Source organism: Talpa occidentalis, unplaced genomic scaffold (assembly GCF_014898055.3).
Source record: "Talpa occidentalis isolate TD23 unplaced genomic scaffold, MPIMG_talOcc4v2.1 talOcc4.2, whole genome shotgun sequence".
In the NCBI taxonomy this organism is placed as follows: domain Eukaryota; kingdom Metazoa; phylum Chordata; class Mammalia; order Eulipotyphla; family Talpidae; genus Talpa; species Talpa occidentalis.
Window position 1 is genome coordinate 96,148,751 of NW_023602073.1, and position 22,518 is coordinate 96,171,268.

General features: G+C 40.6%; 1 protein-coding gene across 2 annotated transcripts in view; it reads right to left on the reverse strand.

Annotated features, from left to right (window-relative positions):
• The window catches only part of BACH2 (BTB domain and CNC homolog 2), a 338,428-nt gene that overhangs the window by 201,743 nt on the left and 114,167 nt on the right, over positions 1-22,518 (reverse strand). The window contains exon 3 of one of the 2 annotated variants that reach the window (XM_037520113.2): positions 21,132-21,204. The exons of the other annotated variant lie outside the window; for it this stretch is intronic. The gene's annotated coding sequence lies outside the window, so the exon portion shown is untranslated. The remainder of the gene's footprint in view (positions 1-21,131; positions 21,205-22,518) is intronic. 2 annotated transcript variants of the gene reach the window in all.

Below are 22,518 nucleotides of genomic sequence, written 5' to 3' on the forward strand. Positions count from 1 at the left end.
AACTTAGCATATAACGTTGTCATTGGAAATCTGATCCTGAGTGAGAAATATCTATTTTCATCTTATTAAGAAAGGTGGTGTGATCATTTAATCTGTATATGATCTCTACTATGTAACCATTTATTGTATTGCAAGTAAATTATTTTTTGGCGTTATTTTTTTGTTGAGGTTTACAACATTGTATATGACTTGGAGGTATAGGCTGACACCTCTTCAGATGTATGTTACCACACCACACCCACCACCAAGGCATCTGTAATTCTCCACCCTAGTTCAATAGACCTCCTCCCTCCACCCTCCCCTTCCGGTAGCTTCAGTTCTACAGTCAGATTTCTAGGGTTTGTGCTGGTTTAGTTTTGTCTGTTCCTTTGTTTTGTGTTCACCATATTCTTTAGAAAGATTTGATGATGGCATCCATTTCAGACTGTGAGGTCATACTTTTAGGTAGAATGGCTAATTTCTGTTGAATCAGGTCTTTGTGGACTTGATCTAAGATTGCATCCATTTTTATGATGGATGCTAACACAACTCCATTCTTGCCTTATATTCAAAAATATTTCATATATATACTAAGAAAAAGTCTAGAAGGACTATCATTATCCCTATTATTCTCTAGGGATTATTGCTGGGTAGGGAGATCACGGTAAGAGATTTAAATTTTCTTGGTTTTGCTTTTATTTTCTAATGTTTTGTCAATGCACAAGGATGGCAATACAATTAGAAAAACAGTTTTAAGAATAAAAAAGAAGCAAGGGAAGAGACATTATATCAACAACACAAGGGGACGTTAACAGAGGCAGGCTACGCTAGAGTGTGATTTAAGGTATTCCAGTTCAAAAATAACTTTGTATTGGCTTGAAATTTGTCCCTCTTTTGGGTGACAGCTAGTTGCTAGTCAGTTAAAATGTAGATGAATTTTCTAGAAGAGTAACATATTCATCAACTACTCCCTGCCCCGGCCCCCCAACACAGACACTGCTTATTCATTAATCAGATTCATTTATATGCCTGAAAGGAGTCCTGAGGGAATGAGCCAATGACAGGGGCAGGGTAGTTTTATGTGAAGAAAGGTGATTAGAAAGGTCAGGCAGAGGTCCCTTCTCTCCTACTCTCCACAAAATCCTGGTAGCCAAGGAGCGTGGGAAAGGACTGAGATGGTACAACGAAAGATGATAATAATTGAGATGATCTAGAGGCATTGTCGCCCTACAGGTAAGTGTTCAGCTCAAACCTGATCCAACCAGCTCCAACTGGCTCTGCATGGCCTCCAGCGCCTGCCTGCCTGGTTGAATTCCACCTCTACCCATTATCAGGTGCTACCTTGGGCAAATTACGTACTCTCTGTGTCTCAGCTTCCTCATCTAGTAGAAAAAGGGTAACTACTCTGTAGGTTTTCATGAGGTGTAAGTAGGTAAGCACAGGCAGAGAGCTTGGCCACAGTATGAGTTCAATGAACGCTGGTTGTTATACCATGCCAGGGGCCACACATGGCTGAGGCTACCAGTTTCACATTAATTCTTACAACATTCTTTACCAGGTAAGCACAACTATGCCTGTTGTGCAGATGCAGGAACCTCAGATGCAGGAACTGAGGTCCTGGGAAGTAAAACAATTTGCTGGAATTTATAGTCAGTAAATGAGGGAATGTGAGTCCTTTAAAAGTTGCAGTTGATGTTTGCCTTTTCCTGGCTGGCCTCTCCTTTCACAAGGTATGTACTTGCAATTCCTCTCAGTTTTGCTTCTGTCCACTTTTTCCACACTGACTGCTGTGGCCAGACACCTTCTCAATTCTCCCTAGGCTTCCTTCCCTCAGGTTCTGCCTACTGAGAAAACATCCTACTCAGAGCAGGGGGTAAGAGGGTCCTTCTAAAGCCTAGACCTGGTGAAACTTCACCACTCAAAATGCTCAGTCTTATCACCCTGCTGAGCAGTAAGATAAAGGTCAAAGCCTTCAAAACTTTCATAATCTCTCCCGATTCACCCTTTCTGGAATCATCTCTCCAACAGTCTCCCTGAGGCACTCTGATGCTATTGCGACACCCTGCCCCCGCTGCTTCCAGGCACCTCCAGATCTCCCACCTTTGCTCACACTCTGCCCAGAATGCACTTCTCCTAGACACTTCTCTCTTTCTCCTTTATGGAATCACTGAAATGTCGCCCCCTATCAATAGGCCTGACTGAGGGTTAATTCCATTGGCTGGTCAACAAATAGTAAGAGCCTTCTCTGTGCCGGGCTCTCTCTCAGGCAATCTGTATGCAGCAGTGAATCAATCCTGATCCTACCCTGTCAATGCTCATAACCTCTTACTCCTTGGCATCCCCCAATGGTCTGCAATGGAATTCATATACCCGGTATAGAACTCTTTCCTCTGGCACAAAGTGAGTCTCTGGAAAAAGGGATTCTGTCTGATCAAGCTTTACATTTCTTCTACCTGGCACAGAGATTGGCACACTAAGCACTTAATAAATAATTGATGGATAAAAGTTGACCTGAAAAATCTTCACACTGAAAAATACCCACCTATAATTCATCTAAGGATATTTTCCCTTTCATTAAAATAATTATACTTATGGATTTCCTTTTGGGGAAACCCCATTTGTCACTTGTGTACAACACAAAGAAAGCTCTATGTATTCAGCTTTGGATCCCCGTGACTTTGTACAGTGCAAGATATTCAGTAGGCACTCAATAAATGTTAACTGGAGGGAGGGAGGGAGACAGGAAGGGAGGGAGAAATGGAGAGGGGAGGGAAAATGGGGAAAATGAAAGTCTGGGTGCAAGACAAGAGCTGAAGTGGAAGATCATTATCCCTGAGGTAAGCGAGGCTGCTCGTGAACATGGTTCTGGCCTCAGAGGAAGAAAGTGGCTCAGGGCCAAAAAAGGGAGATCCTGGCTGGGCCTGCCACAACCAGGGCAGGTTTCACTCATCAGGTTAGGGAAAGCACCTTCAGGAACACCATTGTTCCGGAATGACAGGCCTGAGATATTTAAAGGGTAACTGAGTGAGTAAGCCCCATTGAAGAGAGTAATAAAACCAATTTCTTACACATACTCCAGAAGCAAGCATAAATAAATCAGTAATCCTTCCTGACACACTCCATTTGGTGAGTCAAGTCTTCTATTCACGTACAATGCAGGTGAGCAAACACAGGTTTTTGAAAAGAAACAGAAACAAACTCATGTTGAAACTTCCCAGAAAGCCATTCCCGCCCCCCCAACGCTTGGTTATAAAGCCCTTCTGCCAATACAACCAAGTAGGATTTTTACCAACCAGAAAAATAAAGATGGAAATATCAACACTCTGGCAGATTAATTCACTGAAAAAAATGGATATACATCCAGAGATCATGACATCTCTCCCCCATTTGGTCACCCTTTCTCCCCAGCACATACACTGAGGTTGTGGTGGAGATTCTAGGTGGCGATCCAGGGGAAGAAACGATTAAATGAGACCGTATGTGGGAGTGACAAGAGCATGCTCTCTGATGCACAGTGGGTCCTCTTTAAATGTTTTTAAAATAAAATAAAAAAAGGCAACAGAGGAAAGAACAGCTCATCTAATCTATACTTGGAATTTCTCAAATTACTCATAAGAGCACTTAAAAAATTCCAGAAAGACAGAGAGTATGCAGCCCCTGTCAAAATAGTATTAAGAGCTGAAACACAGACAAAGATAAGTAATTAACTGCTACTAGCTTAGATGAAAATGTCTGCAATCTTGTTTAAGTGCTTGGGTGATATAAAGCATTTGGAGATAAACTTTGGAAAATGTGGGGGGTGAGGAGTGGGGAGAAAAGGTGTTTACAAAACTACCATGCAGTCAGTCTTTTACAAAACTAGTTCACACAAAAAACTTTTTAAAGTGCAAAACACCTAATGATCAAAGCTCCCTTGGAATGATGGGAAAATGTTCCACAAGGTTCCCTCAAGGTCTCTGGAGGGTCTCTTCCTGCAGGTAAACCCTTTAAAGTCTGCAGGGACTGACTCTCTTCAACATGACTGATAAGCCAAGCCGTTAAATCAAGTCCTTTGTATTAAAATGTATGAATTCATCATTAAGTCTCCCCTCTGGCTAATTTGGACCTTTGGGCGCACTAAGCTGCAAGGAATGTACACCCCAAGAAAAAGGATGTTGACTTCCAGAAGTATATGAATGAATTGCATGGAGAGAGAAAACAAGAAGAAAAGGTTTAAGCAAGAAGGAAAGATAAGATGTAGAAAGCAGCTAGGGAGAGAGTGGTGGGAAATGACAATGTCCTTGAGAGTAGGCTAAATCATTTTGTGACTTTTTCTCTTTGACTCCCAACAAGTTTTCAACTGTGGAATCAGGGACAAATTAAACTTGAGTTACGGTTTGAAGTTAGAACTTTTGCTTAAAAACATTTTAATTTTACCGGATGGTCTCACTCATAGCAGGAATCTAGAAAACTTAAATAAGGGACCAGGAAAATGAATAACTATAAGAAAGTGAAAATCAAAATCAACAAAAAACTATGAACCAGAGACACTCTATGGGGGGTGGGGGGGCGGGGAGGGGAGGGATTGGGGTTAAAATAAGGGGGTTGCAATTGTATAGGGAATATAAAAATAAAATTTATTTAAAAAATTATAGTATCATGCTGAAGAAGAAAGACAAGATGCATTTATATTGATGAGATAAAACATCGATGACTGCCAAACGATCAGCATCATTATGCAAATAGAACTGTAACTTTTGGTTTAATATTTCAGGGGTAAATAAAGTTTAATTATTAAACATAAATTTTAATTAAAAAAAATTCAATTTTATGTGTAAACCTAGGAGCACAGAAGAATCCCTAAGAGTTTAAAGATGAAGCACTTTTGAAAGGATTAAATTAGAGATAGTAAATTTAGGGTTAATTCTACTATGCTAGAATCAATATCTCGTGTGCGTGTGCATGCATGAGAGAGAGAGAGAAAAACCGACTTTGTTTTCTAGTAGTATCTGCTTCAAGTATTATGGTTTATGCTGAGGCACTAATTTTGTCATTGACAGTGTGAAATTTTTTTAGAATGAAAAAGACACAGTATATAAAATGGCCTTTATTACATCATTACACAAAGCTGAGGGTCAACACTTCCAGAACCTTGTTCTAAACTAGATGGCTATACATACTTAGATGACTAGTTTCAACAAAGAATGAAATAAAAAGTGTAGGTGAATTATTCCAATATCAATAATCAAATATTTAATATTTGCAATGATTTTTGAGTTCTGTTTGTTGTTTCTTAAGTATCCAGAATGGACATTAGGGTTGAGATTTACTAAAGGGCTGTAATGTTAATTCATAACCAGTTTTATAAAGATAACCTGAGAGAGAATAATAAGGAACAATGTATAAAACTAATTTAAAAACAGTGGTTTAGGAAGGAAGGTTAAAAATTATTCATTTCACTATTCAGAGCCAATGACAGTAGAGGAAATACAGAAATCTGTAATAGCCTCCAAAACATGTAAGTCAAAGAGAATATGCCACAGCTTGTTCCCAGTACAGTTTCTACTGCTACTTTAAAAAAAAAACAACAGTTTTTCCCGAAAGGGTAGAATATGGCAGAAATAGTAAATACCAAACCCAGACAAAAGAGGAAGTTAGTCCCTTACATAGAAATGGGTGGCTTGCTATATGTGATATTAAAAACTGCCATAACTTGAATGGGGCAGTAATAAAAATAAATTATTTCCCTTTTTGCAAAGCATGTGAGGGTAGGAAATTGACCCAAACTGCCAGAGAAATGAGGAAGCACACTTTCACACTGTCCTCAGAATGCTATTTCCTAATTTATTCCTTCCTCAGATGCCCTTTTCCTGCCACATCCCTGCTCTCTGCTCTTCAGCTGTCCTCTCAGCAAGCTCCTCAATTAAATTATCTCACATTTTTCTCTGATCTGCTGTTCACAGCTTGTCACATTACTATACCATAAGCCTTCCCACAAGCGGCTGAAACATTACACTTAGAGAGATGTTCATCTCTCCCTCCAGCTGCTCTCTGGTGTCCTGGATCGAGGGTACAAGGCCGGATAGGTTCTCTACGAGCAGTTTCATGGTCCAGGGGGAGCATGTGTGATCTGCAAGGCTGGCTCACAGAATCATATGTATTCACTCTTGATCAATGATGAAATGTGCTATGATCAACCTATGAAAGTTACAACCTAGGTCCTAGCTCGTGAATTAGAAAAATTAAAAAATGGACCTTGTCCTCCTCCTGTTGTATTAAAGACCAGTTAATTTTCTCCTGAGCAGCAGGTTAAGAATCGCGTTGTACAGTTGTCACAAGTGCTCAGCTTTTTATTGTTTCCTTTTTTCAGAGTAAATATAATGGTGAATCTTTTCAGCCTATAAGACAACTTTCACAAAATAATATTTCAAAAAAAATTTATCGAGTAGTCAATCTAGCATGACATGAGTTATCCAAAACAGTAAAATAAAAAACCTACATGCCAAATTAAAGCATTAAATCAAAAGGCCAATAAAGAGGAAATATTGTTGCAAAATGAGATTAAAGAAAGACACACGAGTAGATTCTCCAGTTTGACAACACAGAGGTACAGAAAGGCTCTTGCCAGAGGGCTCACACTTCCTGGGAACAGCTCATTGATTTAAAGGTAGCAATTTAGAGGACACAGGCAGCCAGTGGCAGTAAGTAAGAATCCCCCATGAGCCAAGGAGATGCCCTATTCAAGGAGAGTTGTCGGATGGTGTCACTCATAGCAGGAATTTAGAAAACCTAAATAAGGGACCAAGAAAAAGACTAATTATAATAAAGTAAAAATCAAAATAAACCAGAGACACACTACGAGGGGATGGGAGAGACGGGAGTAGGTTCAAAACAAGGCGGGTGGAATTGTATGTGGACTATAACCAAGATGAAAATGTATACATTGTGCAAAAATGAAAAAGGATGTGAAAAATATTTAAAATTAAATAAAATTAAAAACAAACAAACAAAACAAAAACCAAAAACCCAGCAGACTGGGAACAGGATCCACACACCCAGTAGGGAAAAGTACTATTTCTCCCTTTCCCTGTCATTTTTTCCCTCATGAAGGAGTACCGGTCCCATCAGGAACCAGGCAGTCAGACTCAAGTGCCCTGAGGGAGGGACAGAAACAGGCCCACCTTTTCAGCAGGGTCACTTGACAATATGGTACCAAAAATGTTAAAAATGTGCAAGCTTTTTGATTTGGTAATTCCATCTCAAGGATGTGTGAAGACACACATGCATCAGTATGCTATCTGCTGCTTCTTTATAATGTTCTGTCTGGTTAATAACAGTGGGAAAAAAGCAGAAACTACCTCAAAGTAATAGACTAGAATCCATTCATACACGGACTTCTCAACAGACATTTGGAAAGATGCTGCAGGAGAATATTTAGTGATGTGGAAAAATATTTTTTTAATTTTATTTTTATATTCCCCATACAATTGCAACCCTCTGATTTTGACCCCAATCCCTCCTTTCCCCACCCCCCAAAGTGTGTCTTTGGTTCATAGTTGTTTGTTGATTTTATTTTTTTCTTTATTATAGTTATTCTTTTTCCTGGTCCCTTGTTTAGGTTTTCTAGATTCCTGTTATGAGTGAGACCATCCGGTATTTTTCTTTTTCTTTCTGGCTTATTTTGCTGAGCATGATCCCTTCCAGCTACATCCATGTTGCTGCAAATGGCATGTGTTTATCTTTTTTGAATGCTGAGTAATATTCCATGGTGTATATGTACCACATCTTCTTGATCCAGTCATCTATTTTGGGCATTTGGGTTGTTTCCAAAGCTTAGCTATTGTAAATTGTGCTGCTATAAACAGAGGGGTGCAGGTGCTCTTTGGAATTAATGTTTCTGTATCCTTTGGGTAAATACCTAGGAGTGGAATTGCTGGATCACATGGAAGCTGTATGTTTAGTAGGTCAACAAATCTCCACACAGCTCTCCATAGTGGTTGGACCAGTTTGCACTCCCACCAGCAGTGCAGGAGAGTTCCTTTTTCTCCGATGTGGAAAAATATTTTAAAAAATAGTGACATTTTAAAGAGGGTGGCATCAAAAAATGGGAATGTAATAGTGACATTTTCATTTTACAAACACACACACACACACACACACACACAAACACTCAGATTCCTAAGATACATTCAAGATGCACACAGTAGCTTCTTGAGATGGTAACATGAGTGCTTTAAATTTTTTCTTACCCAGTTCTTTTTGATAAGGAGAGAAAACAATAACTTTTTTTGAAAAAAGAAACAAAATCAGGTGGTGGCCTTGTGGATGGAAACCTACCAAATGCCAGAGCTGGGAGCATTCTGAGTGACCTCCTTCATTTGACAGGCAAGGAACCAAATGCTAACAGAACAAGAAGGTTCTGATGCCAGAAATGCTCAAAAGAAGGTGTTAGGATAGCATTACAAGAGAAAAAAAAAGAGGTCCCTGAAGGTGGCACCAGCAGGGCTGAGCAGGGACAGATGAGCATGTATGATTTGGGAGTGTGGGTTCAATAAGAGTTCAGAGTTCCAGGAGACACCAGGTTTTTAGGCAATAATGGAAGGGAACATAAGAAAATTAGGAGCTAGGAGAGATGGTAAGGGGCAGGGAAATATTCTTCCAGTACTTCCATGTAAGAGATTCATGTTAACACATAGGGACACTGAAGTTAAATCAGGTAGCAAGGGTCATGGATACAACAAGTAACAGTTTGGATCTGCTCTCTCCGGATGAGCTCCAAAGTCCTTCCTCTTTCTACTGGGCTATATTCATTTGGCCTCATTGCTTTATTTCCTGAGAGAAAACCCTCAATTCATGTAGGCTACTTATCAACTGAAGTTGCTTCAGAAATCTCTACTGGTGAGTCAATAAGGTGGGGGGATTCCCACAATAAAATATGGTACACACTGACCATTCAAAGTGATACATTCATGGAACCAGAAAGGCCAGCCCCCCTGAGCACAGCAAGGGAATGAAGAGAAGGGAAAGAGTAGTTATTTTGAAAGTCCTTTTACTGGGACATATAGGCACATGGGAAGAGTGTTTATTTCAAAAATCCTTTTTCTGGGATATACAGGCACATGAATGTCTTTTTATCCTACCTACTAGATATTAAGAAATCTGTGCTCCTTTCCTCCTAATGCATCCCTCAGAGTTCCAATTAGTGCTGTCCTTGCACCACCAGCAGTCCTCAGTGGCAGCACTAGAGTGATCTTATATAATAGCAGCTCTGTCCTATGACCCCGGCTGCTGCTTGAAGGGCAACATACTAGCAGACACTGCAATGCCTCCTTTTTTTTTTTTTGGCTTGGGGAATGGATACCACATAGTCCAAATCCCATTAAATAGGAGGTCTTAACCATCTATTAGTTACTGGCAGAAATCAAGACGTGATTGTTCTCCCGCAAGTCCTTAAATACTTTGGCATTGCAGTTTAGTGAAAACACCGGGTCTCTTCCTTCCTTATTGCTCTGATCATTTCAAAGGGGTCTGTTTAGGACCCCCACCTTCCCTGTAGTTGTTCCTCACTAAAATGATCAGCAACCAAGTCTACAGGCTTACTAAAAATTAAGTCATATTATTACAATGGGTTTTCTGAATTAAAAAAAAAGCTTTAATTTTGCAGTCCCCTTCATATTAGTTACTTCATACTGTTAGATTTAGGTGTTACTTCGATATGGTAGCAACTGACCACATGTCAAATTTAGACTGAACAAGTTTTAAAAACTCAGTTGCTGAGTCACATTAGTCGCACTGCAAGTGCTCAACAGCCACCCATGTGCGGTTAGTGGTTGTGGCCAGAAAGTTCTGCTGGACAGTGTAGCTGGCTAACAATGGGCAAAAATTTTCACAAACACTTAGTGAGTTTTGTGTGCCAGGCACTGTTTGAAACATTGTGAATGTATCACTTCAGTGAATGCTCATAATGATTCTGAGGATGAGATAGGGCTTGTTACTATTCTGTCATCACAGATGAGGAAACTGAGGCATAGTGATTACATAATCTCCCACCATACCCGAGCCCGAAGACCTGACACCTGCAGTGTCTCTCGGACTCACGCAACATCTGCCACCACATGTGCTGTTCTTGTGGAGAGTCTCCTTGGATAATTACTGTACCCTCCTCACTGGTCTCCTTATTTTAACCATCTTCCTCCATCATCAACAGGACCAGTGGTTAACAACTGTTTTGTTACAAATTAACCCTCCATAGAGCCTCACAGTCTACTTAAATAAGGTCAAATTTTTCAAAGCCATTTTTAAAGTTGCCTACAATATGGTCCCAAGTTTTCTTTCTGGTCTCATTCTCATTGAGGATCTAACAGTTATCAGTAACTAGGCCCACTGCATTCGATCAAGTCTGAGAAGCAGACTATGCAAGGGGGAGGTCTGGGAATGGGCAGGGAAGCCTGCATGCTGACCTGACCTGCAGGCCTGCTTCTGTGAAGGAGAGATGGAAGGAAGTGGCATAGGGTGGCCAATGTCTTAAAGTGCAGTGCAGTTCCAGGAAAGGGTTAGTCATGACTGGGGGAGTCCTTGAGGCCAAGTTGCTCTTTCTAGGACCCCCTTCTCTTCCTGGAATGGGTGTGCCTTAGCACTCCCTCAGTGCACAATTACTGGCTGGGAGTCACTAAGAGAAGCATAACCATGGCCAAAGAATGGTGGATCCAGGGGCGGTGCAGCTGGGGACATCAGCCAGCTGGGTTTTCTACAGCAGGGGAGCAGAGTGGGGCATTTTCATGGTCATTACAGTTACTGAATAATTTACGAATTAACTTTGGCATTTCTAAGAATGGAAGAGGACACTGTTAATAATTACACTGGGGGGTGCTCCCTGGTGGCACAGGGGGTTGGGACGCAACCTATGAAGCAGTTCGCAGCCACTGCAGCACAAGTTCGATCCCCAGCCAGCAAGGGAGCAACCCACATGGTGTAGCAGACCTCTCCTGACTTGCCCGCTGCTCCCCTCAGCAGTGTACTTCGGTCCATCTGCCTGTTCTGTTCCCCACTCTGTTTCTGATGAATCCTCTCACCAACCCTCTTTGCCTTTGGCCTGTACCCCAGCTTTTGTATGCATAAATAAATAAACCTTTGAAAAATAATTACACTGGGACAACAGGTGGAACCAGGGTCCATGCTAAGCAAACTGGAATTGATGGTCACCCCACAACAACATGCATCCAAGAGCTTGCTGAATATTTGTCAGCACAGATCTTCCCACTTTCTAGTATTTTTTAAGGATGAAACTGCTTTTTTTTTTCTTTTTTAAATTTATTGAGGTAACACTGTATATGATTCAGAGATACAGGATCCCACTTTAGATGCATGTCACGACATTACCCACCTCCAAGGCACCCAAGTCCTCCACCACAGTCCACTGGGTTCTCTCCAGTATTCTAACCCAAACTTAGTTACTAGGGCTCTTAAAACTGACACTTGAACGTTACCTTTTCCTCCTTTGAACTGCTTTGTGTGTGTGTACCTTTCTTGAAAAATGGATCCTATCCTCTTAATATAATTAATTTTTTTTCATTTTTTTTAAGATTTATTTTTCATTTATACAATAGTTGGGGTATAGGCCAGAGGTGTGGGAGGGTGAGGGGATTCACCAGAGACAGAATGGGGAGCAGAACAGGAAGACGGACCGAAAGCACTGCTGAAGGGAGCAGCGGGCGAGACAGGAGAGGTCTGCCTCGCCATGTAGGAATCTCCCTGGCCAGCCGGGAATCAAACCTATGCTGCAGAGGCTGCGGAGAGCTTCAGGCACTGCATTCAACCTGCTGCGTCACTGGGGAGGCTCAGTTTAATTAATTTTGAATTACCCTATTCCTGACACTGGTCAATAACATTCCTAAGGGCTGGGATGATGTTTCTTCAGCTTTGTTTTCCCTTTGGTGCCTTGAACAAAACCTGGCATTTACAGGAGGCACACTCTTTACAGTTTCCAACATCAACTTACGGTTTTTCTGTTGCAAAGAAATACTTGTGTCATCTTCTACTTCTTAAATGCAACTTTTTGTGTGTTTTTCTGGTTCAGAGAGAGAATTCAACTATCAGCCAACCTTGTTGAATGAATTCCCGTATGATTTGCTAATTACTTTGTCCTTTTTCTTCTGAAAGCCTACACTGAATTACTTCAACTTTGCCTCAAAAAGGGGACTAACAAATTGCTGAATAGAATTTGCACTTTAAACAATAAAGCTATTAATGGTATTTTAGCAAGAACACCCATTATTTTCTTTGCAGCAATAAATCAGCATTTCATCTGTTATGAACTGCTTGGTCAGCTTCAAATGGTTTCAGAATAAATCTCTTTCTCCTTTCTCTATGCTTTCCATGATAAAGAAAGGAGGCATAGGTAACTGTGTGTTCTGCATTCCAGGGCATATTATGTTCATGCTGCACAATTCTGCCATTTATTTCCAGTGATAAACCTCTTGTAGTCTGACGCTGATACTCACACATCCAAACACTGACAGGAAGACACATGTAACCTCTTTAACATTAATGCTGAAATGAAGGGGTTTCCAGGTGAAGGACTCAGAGACCACGCATAATGGAATTTTGATGCTTATTGCAGATTATAGTAATAGGGCAGCTGTAGAAATAAATAGAAATATTCTAATAATTGGACTGTTTTTTTCTATATCACCTCCAGATATGGTTGTAAATACCAAAGGGTCATTAGATAGGATTAAGTTATCCTCATTTCTGAGAAACATGCCTAATAAGTTCTACTTAAAAAAAAAAAATCCCTTACATTGAAATTGTCTCAACTCTGTGATTTACTAATTTTGTACTTCTGAACACAGGACAGTATCACAGAGTAGGTGCCTAATAAATATTTAAGTGAATGAGTTAATAGATAAATGCTTTTAATTTTGTCTGTTTAAGTCACATTAGTTAACAGTATTATTCATCAAAACAAAATACTATTATGTCATCTACATTTATTGCAAGCTGGTCCCTCTTCTCTATTTTAAAATTACTGGTATTTTGGAGTTATGCTTACTGTCAGTTATAGTGCTAACATTTCAAATATATAGAGGACTTTCTGAATACTATTATGGATAACGATGATTAGTTGCTTTTAATATCCTATGTGGAGTGAGAGAAAACAGATTTAGCTAGAGCATGAGAGATTTAAGTTAGATAACAAGAGTGTTCTGACATCAAATCTACATACTAGATTGACTAACGAGGGAAATTATGAAATTTCCTTTCTTGTAAGTCTTTAAAAATAAGATGGACTCTCATCAATATATCATTATGGATTCTCCCCCATAAAGATGGAAGGATTAGTTCCAATGTTCCATGAAAGACAGGTATATTTTTAAAGAGTATATATAAAATAATAGCATTTTCTGGAATATGGGCATTTCACATAAAATATCAGTTTCAACTCATAATCAATTATAGGAATCACATAGCAAAGAAGTGACTTCTGGTTCTAGTCTCTCAATGAGCATGTGACTTTGGGCAAGCCATTTTAGCTCAAAGATAAAGATTCCTTTCCAACTAAATGGGAATAATCCTACTTCTGAGTACTTACTCTTCAAAATAAATTACATAAGGCCTTGCTGGCTAAGTTATATTCTAAACAAAAAACAATAGGCATATCTTACTCTTATAATTTTAGGTTATTTCAAAGCTATTACTTGCATTCATTGTCCTGAAGTAAATTATACTATACACACACATGTGTATATATACATATATACACACACACATATATATACATCTCTCTATATAAACAGATATCTCTATCTATATCTCTCTGTGTGTGTATATATATATAGAGAGAGAGAGAAGGAGAGCGAGGGAGAGGGGGAGAATGTATATCATACTGGTAACACTTAGAAAATAAATACTAGTAGATAAATTTTAGATTTGGCAATGAAGGGAATAGCAACCTGACAATGGATTTATCTTTAAAATCCAGGTGTTTTAAGTATTTATGCCAATCTCTCTTCATTCTTATATTCTTACTGTGGAATTTTATTATTATGTCACAGCAGAATCTATCATTTCAAAATTCCCAGGTATATGGTATTGAGAAAACAATAACACTCATTCCTTCCTATGTCATAGAATTTAAAGAAAACAATGCTTTCTTAACCACTAGAGTATACTTTCTTCTTCAAGATTCCTATGATAAATTTTTTAAAAAATCACAGTGCATGGGCCTCCCCTGGTGGCGCAGCGGTTGAGCGCTGGGCTGCGAAGCTACCTGCAGCCTCTGCAGCGCTGGTTCGATCCCCGGCCGCAGGCAAGGGTCCCACATGGCATGCAGACCTCTCCTGCAGCACCTGCTGCTCCACTCAGCAGTGTATTTTGCCAGTCTGCCTGTTCTTTTGTTCCCTGCTCTGGCTCTGGTGAATTCTCTCACCCTCCCGTGCTTCTGACTGTACCCAGTGCTTGTATAAATAAATAAATCTTTAAAAAAAAAAATCATAGTGCAGACTATACAATTTACACTTCAAGTGTTGCAACTGCTTCTGCTAGGATTCATATTATGAGAAAATTCACATGTATTGCCTTTTCACTGCTTGGATATAGATCTATTTTGACTGTGGTCATTAGAGCCTGAACAACCTAAAAAGAACATATAATTCTAATCCTTGTCTCTTTCAAAATAAACCTGGGGGCCACAAATATGTTTTTCTCAATAGCCCAACTCCCTACTCAGAGATAACAATAAAAAAAGAGTATTTTGGGTCAGAGCATGGGAGGAAACAACCAGACTATTAGCAAAGTAGAAATGCAGAAATGTGCTGGGAGCAGACAGAATGTGGGTTACAAAGCACATAGAGGAAGAGTGACAACAAAGTGAATTAAATGAATTCACAGAGAGAATTAGATCAGGTCAACGAGTAAGGAAGTATAAGAGCCTAATCTTGTCCCCAAAAGTCAACTGTTAGGAAAAGGAAAGTAAATGTCTTAAGAATGCTAGAACATTTTGAGTGGTATTTACCTTGAAGGTCATTTGGAGATGAATCCTTTCCCTGCACAGATGAGGAAACAGCCTTAAGAGAGTTAAGAATGTCGGGGTCATTGTGTGTGAGGCAGTGACAGACATGCAATGCAGTCTCAGTATAATGAGTGGTGGGTTGAGCCGGAGACCTTGCCATGAGCCAGGAAGCGCCCATGCCCTCTGGAGGTCCCTCTAAGTGCTCCAGGCTCATTCTCACAGACCACCACACTGCTTGTGAGTGGCAGGAACAGCAGGAGAGGAGCAGAAAGACATCTGCAAATGCTCAGAATGTACTCATCCTGATGGCCCCAAGCTCCAGACTACCTTTCTTCTTTTTTTCTAATTTAATTTTGATTGCAGTAACATTGGTTCATAGCATTATCTAGGTTTCAGGTATCAGTATTCCAAGTAGATATCTATATATGCTACAATTAAAATAGTCACCAAAAAGTCTACTTTTGCATCTATCACAGAACTAGGCACCCCTTTTACCCCGTTTGCTCACCCCACCCCCCTTTTCCTTTGGCGACCACCATTTTGTTCTCATAATCTGCCCAATCAACATTTGGGATAGCATTGTACTGCAGTTCTAGACAGGAGACAAAGCCAGTGTTAGGTTACATGGTCCCCGCTTGGAGAAAGACCCCTAAGAACCTCTGTCCACTGGCTCAAATGGCCCCTCACAAGAGGAAAAATATTAGCAGAATGTGGAAAAGGTGAGGCCAGACAAGCCAGCCAGGGAAAAGGTACATATATATAAACCCTGGAACTTGTAGGAAGATTCATTCACACTTAAGGTGATACAGCAGTCCTGGGGGAAAGGTACTGAACAAGATGTAGGGATCATCCATACAGTTCGTTCCAGGTGGGACTGTCTGAGATGTGAAATTTAAATGGGTGCAATAAGTTCCATACCTAAGACACAACAGCCCCCCAAAACACCAGTTAAAACACAAAGTATGTTTCTGAAGAGAAGAATTACCCACATCATTAGGTTTTCCACATGGCTGGACCAAGAGACTGCAAAATCCATCACTGTTACAAGCCAACCAGGGAAGCCTTCTTAGAACTTTTAAAAGGAAACATTTTAGATGAACCTCTTGGTTTGGTAAGAAAGACAGCTAGTTAGGTTTAACTATAAACACACAGAAGTGAGTGTCAGAGATAGACTCCATTTAAAGACTATATAAAAAATGCTATTTTTGGAAAAGGAAACTAAACTAAGAATAGATAACCAGAGAATCTCAGACAAAGGCTAGTGCACCTTCCCATGCTTTCTTAAGCATTTAGCAATCAAATTTAGCCTTCAGCTGAACTGCTTTCACTTTAGGTAATATTTAATTATGTAGATGATTCATTTGCAGTACTAAATCATCACAACATTCTCCAAAAACAACCAAAGATTAGAAATACCGGCAGCCTACTTTGACCACCTATCTTAAAACTGCATCTTTCCCCATCCCCAAGTTGACACTCTTCTTACCACATTCTACTTTCTTCTTATAGCAATTATCATCTTCTAATACACTACACTTTTGAAATCGGAAACTCATCTCACCTCCCACCCCACCCCCCACCAACATGGGGCTCTAGTGACAGGCCCCAGAAGCTGCTTGCAGGCAGTGCAAGCAGCAGTGGGTGGTGAGCATTTTACTGCCCTCCACTGGGGCTCAGGCTGCAGGCAGTGGCTCTTCTAGCACCCTGCCCCAGGGTATGCAGCCCTACTGGAGCTACAGAGACACGGCTGCCCAAGAGGTAACCGCTAGCCCCCCAGCCCCTGGTTCAGAGCTCAGGGAGGAGCATGGGGCTCCACTGCACCAGCTCCAGAGCGTGGCTCCCTCCACCTGCAGGCAGTAGAGAGGCCTGTGGATTTGGTGCTTGGATCGTAAGGTGGATGGATCAGGGGAGAGATATGAGCTGACAGTGCTAAGGTCCAATTAGCCACAGGATTAAAAACAGTAATGGGTGGAAACCCTGAAAAAGGATATAAGGCAGGGCAGGCACCAGTTTGGGAGATACTCTGTTCCTGACTTCCAAAGAAGAAAGGAGCAGCAGCCGACCTCCAAAGACAGAAGAGAAGCCGTAACGCTTCACAGAGAAGCCAAAGAGCTTTGTAGAGACTAGGGGCTACCGCCCCCAGTCCTGCCTCTGACATAAACTAAAAAGGAGCACCAAAAGCCCTGGGCCTGGTGTCTCGAAGAACTGTATGTTGTTGTGGGCCACCAACTCACAAGGAGCTGTTAACACAGTGCTTCTGACACCGTCACCTCTTGGTGACCAGGCAGGTGACTGGCGCTACTGGCTAGTGCTGTCCAGCACTGTTGACGGGTGACCAGCACTCTGTGTACGGGTCACCTCTGGGAGCTGTTAACCACTCCTGGTCATCTGGCACTGCCACCGGGTGCTGCTGCCTCCATTGCTGTCTGGTTCAGTGTCCGGGGCTGTCCCTTCCAACCTTCAGACTGTTTCTGTGTGCTGCTGTGTTGTCATCTCAATGACCCCACCTTTGAGTACCTCCCACTGTGGTGAATTGGATCATGACCTGCTGTTTGCTTCGTGTCATGAGCTCCAGGCCATCCTTAATGGGGCAGTACCATCTTGGATGAGCAGCCTTTTGTTTGGGACTTTGGGACACCATGGACACTATCTGGGGTGAGACAGCCTTGAGACCTCTTTGTTTCCGCTGTTTGTTAGATAAACCCTGCTGTTGTTGTTTCCTAAGCTTCAGTGGTCTTACAATTATGTGTACTGGTAAAATCTTAGAGAGTGTTACCGGCACTGGGTGGTGGACCAAAGTAGGATGATTCCTCTGGTTTAACGGAAGCAGCATTCTCAAGATGAGTTACCTAGCTGCACGCCTCCGATGGATTAGAACAGGGGAGCATTGTACAAAAATGGGTGATTGCCTAGTCTTTATCACCAAAGTGTTAGATTAATTAGAGAACTCATTAATTAGAGAACTCCCAAGTCTCTGCTATCAAATAAGAAGGAATTTCAGGTGGTAATTATTTAAGATCCTGCATTTCTGTATGTGTGCTGGGCTTGGCTAAGGTGGAGGTCTGGAAAAGGCAGCAGATACATGCAGCATAGATGTCTGGGATCATTCATAGCTCTGCCTTAACAAAAAATGTTAAGAAACAAAATTCTTCTCTTATGTGAAACTTGTTCCATAACAATGGAGAAGACAACTAAAATTCATTTCACCAAAACCCAGAAAAGGTGGGGAACACACAGAATGGGCAGGTCTTTAGAATCTTATCCCCACACAAAAAGAAATCATGTAGTATCCAGAGAAAAGAGATGGTATGGCAGCTGGGGAGAATTAATAACCAAAGGGTATGAATCAGCTCAGCATCTGAAAACACCTACAGGTTCTGTCAAACCTGCCCGCACTCTTCAAGAGCTTCAAGGCTCACAAACAGGAAATTACTGGTATGACTTAACCTGACTCAACCTCCTTAGAGAAGATCTTGCCCCAAAAAGTTTATGAACAAAGTACAGAGCCGAAAGGTGAAAGGTAAAGAATGAGTTCAAGTTCAAAGTATGGGGCATTTAGTGGAAAGAAACAGTTAAGCACTGGGCTCAAAATGATCAATATGTTCACCAACTGTCCAACACTTCATAAAAATGAAGAGATAAAAGTGAATTACAAAGGGACTTGTGAAGATATCAGTGTACACTGGTCATTTATTCATGTGTTCATTCGCTCAGGGTGTAGTGTGGTATATCATTTGTCAGGATATTTTCAGAAACAAAACTTGAATTGATCTAAACAAGTAAAAGAATTTATTATCTCACGCAACAGTGTTGCCCAGAGGTAAAGCTGGCCTGGGACTTTGGTAGCTCAACATTATCATCAATGACCCATGTTCTATCTTTCTATTTTGCCCAGGCTCACCACAAATTCATTCCCTGGCTCCGGGACTGGAGTTGTGGCCAGCTGCCCTAGGGCAGGTGCAAAAGAGTAAATATCTCAATCAAATCAAGGTTGTATTAGCAAGAAAGGGTCTAATGGTGACTGGGTGGGCCCCCGAGATACCTGGCTATCTCTCGTCAATATTCACTGAGCACCTGCCAGGTGTCTAGTTCTTCACTGGCGATACGGAGACAAGAAAGTGCTTGCCCACAGGAGCTTACAGAGTAATGGGGGAGACAAAAATTAACAAAATAACTCTGGGAATAAAATAAAATTGCAGCTGTAGTCAGTTCTATGTTGAAAAGCATGTGATGCCATGAGAGCGTAAGCATAACAGGGGAACTAGGTTAGATGAGGGGGATGTGAGAACTCCCTGAAGAAGGGACTGGATGGGGGATGGAGAAACACATGAAATGGCCAAGGGGAAGGATGGACTATATATAGCACATTCAGAAACAGTCTCCAGATGTAAAGCAGACAGGGAAGGTGAGTTTGGAGCAAGATGCAAGCCAAAAAGGGAGGCAGAAGACAGACCACATGAGCTGTATACAATAGAAGAAAATATTAACATATTTTTTTGACTTTCAAAATCTTACACATTCTATTTCACAACAAGTTTTACACAAAATAGGGCTGTAAAATGTACTGGTGCACAAAGGCTTTGAGAATATTAAATAGTCATTGCTTGTCTTTTCAAAGTGACTACTTCTAGTCCTTTCACTTAGAATACCCCACAGGAGGTGGGGAGGGGAGAAGCAAGGAGGCCGGACCTGGGTACAGACCTGGAGTCTGGGCTGAAAGATGAAGCCATGCACTTGTAACTGACCAAGAAAGGAAGGAAATAATTAAAAGGGCCAAAATAGGAGAAGGAAGTAGAAAGTGGCTGTGGCTTGGAGAGAGAGTTGAATGGGACCAGGGGGCCTGGTTGGGGGCTCAGGGTGCGGAGTAACAAGATGTGGACGGTGAGCTGTGGGATGCGGGACGACCTAGAAGCATAGAGAACAGAAGGACTCTGCCGAGGGCCAATCAGCCCCACATGTTTACTCTTCCTGTATTCTGAGTAGGAAACAAGGGAGACTGAGGAACTCGGTCCACCTCTGTACTTCTGGGGATGTGCTTGACACTAGGCAAGAAATTACACAAAAATTATTCAAGGTGAAGTGCCATAGAGTCCTCTCTTAGCAAATAAAAACATGCCTTGAGAATAAACAACACTCTCACGTCTTCACGGGGCCAAAATATATCTCTTACTCTGGTTTTTACAATTTTTCAATAGCTGAGTAAAAATGACAAAATTAACCATCTTCTGCCCTTCCAATACTTAAGAATTTCCGTGGTGACAAACTATGCATTTCTACCACATGGATGAGCATGTCACTAAACGGACTCTCATCCTCCAAAACAGACATTTAATGTGTCAAAAATCTTCTCAGAGAAAACCCGGCCCTTTTTGAAATGAGATAACTAATCACCTAATGAAGAGGCAGTCTTTTTCTCATGGAAAATCAACTACATGGTCTACTAGAAGGAAAGGCGTGGGCCATGGCCAATCAAGTTTACAAAAACAGTAAACATAACAAGCCACAGAACAATTAACACATGTGGAAAAAGCAAAACAGCACCAGCCACACAGCTGATTTGATTTTAAGAAAATTAAATCAGTTGTAGAAAGAAAAGGAAAAGTGAATATATGTATTAAAAGACAATAGCAAAACAGCCTAAGAGCACAGTAAGAACACTAAAAGCAAAGTAAAACTACTTTGAATTAACCTATGAAATTAGGAAGTGGTTCTTATGCATGTATTTTATCACTCAGGAATGACAGCCAGGTCTCTTCCAGAATCCTGACTATTAACACAAAACATTGACCCATGGAGATGGTCGTTTAAAAATAGGGACATAATGCATTTTCTTAAATATAGCTGCTAACTACGAGCCCACAGATACTGTAGGCACATGGGGAAGAGGAAAATCATTCAATTCAATGAGCTAGTGATGTTATACTTACTGTACAAAACTGGGGAGGAAAGAGAGGCAGAGACAGGTCAAAACGCATTCAGTGATTACTTTCATCCTTTTTTGGTTTTACCAAGTTGTGTGTATATATTTGTGATTTTTACCCCAAGATATATGAAAAAAAATGACAATAAAAGGTTATCCAAATGGAACAATGGTCTTTGGTTAAGTGTCAAGCACAAAAAGAATCATCATTTTTTTCAAGGAGCTTTCAAAGTATGTACTCACTTGACATCTGCTGATTTCCCCTTCTTCAAAACTCAAAGCTCCTCTAAATTAAACATAAGCTTGTTTTCAGAATCTGCAAAATATATGTGGATAAAATTCAAAGTTTTAGAAAGGAAGTTGCCATAGAAACACACAACTCCCTAAAAGAGCAATCCATAGTCTCTTAAGGAGACCCGGCATCACGGAAATTTATTCAGTGTCTGTGTGTGCACTTGAGGCCAAAGACAATGCATAAAGGACGGTCAGCACACACACTAGACAAATACACAAATTAAATAAGTCAATTACTTCAAGTGAAGGGTGATGAGTCCCTTTTTGTGAGAGAGTGGTGAGGGAAGGGGAGGAACCATGTGGTACAGCTGAACCCTGTGGTACAGCTTGCAGCCATCATGAAAAGACTTATTTAAAACACAATTCCACAACAGTCTGGGCACTGCACACAGTTATCGCTATGGACTGTTTTCTATGAATTCTTTCAAAATGTGGATGTAAGTACTAGAAGCAGCACTTACAAAAATAGCTTTATTTTTACTAGCAGAGTAGACTCAAGCTAAAAATAAACTAAATGGGAATTCTGAACTGCAGACTTTTCAAAAACACAGTGCCAGGATACCTAAGACAAACACCATCTCTTTATTAGAAACTTCTGTGCAGCATTCCATAAAGGCCACCCGATTTTCAGCCAGACCACAATTCTTCAGACTTGGTCTTTTTTGAGACAAAGGAACCCTATGGTGATAATATCTAAGCTGGAGTTCTGAATCCAACATTTATTGGTCCTTATGGAAGGATTTCTGCTCCTGGGCTTTCACCAGAATAGGCCAAATGATCACAAAGCCCTTTGACAATGGGATGACCCTAGGTAGGAGGAAACAAAATAAATATTTTTGAAGGGCTGTGTACTCCAACACTCCATAATCAAAGTTTGGCATTAAAAAAATTAGTCACCTAAGCCATACTTTGCTTAAAGATGTGCTCTTTTCTGCTGTTGGATTTATCTGAGATTGTACTAATGATTTGCAAGTCATCTTAATGTCCACAGTAATGATATTTTTTCTAATAAAACACATGCATTTCACAAACATTAAATATTGAATCCCTGTTAGGTAAATTACTGCTACTATTAACCAAATCTTACAAATGAGAAGAGTGATATAATCACTCATGATCGGCCCCAAATCACAGATGACTAGCATTTGAATGTATTTTAAATAAACAAACAATAAAGTACATGTGCTTATTTGCAAATGTGAATATAAAAGTATCATGATTCGGCATAGTTATGAGCTGATTAAATAGTCATTTAGGGCTGACTCAAAAGCTATTCAAGTTAAATCTAGGTAATGTGGGCCTTGTATCAATAATTGGCATTATTCTGGGGGAAAAA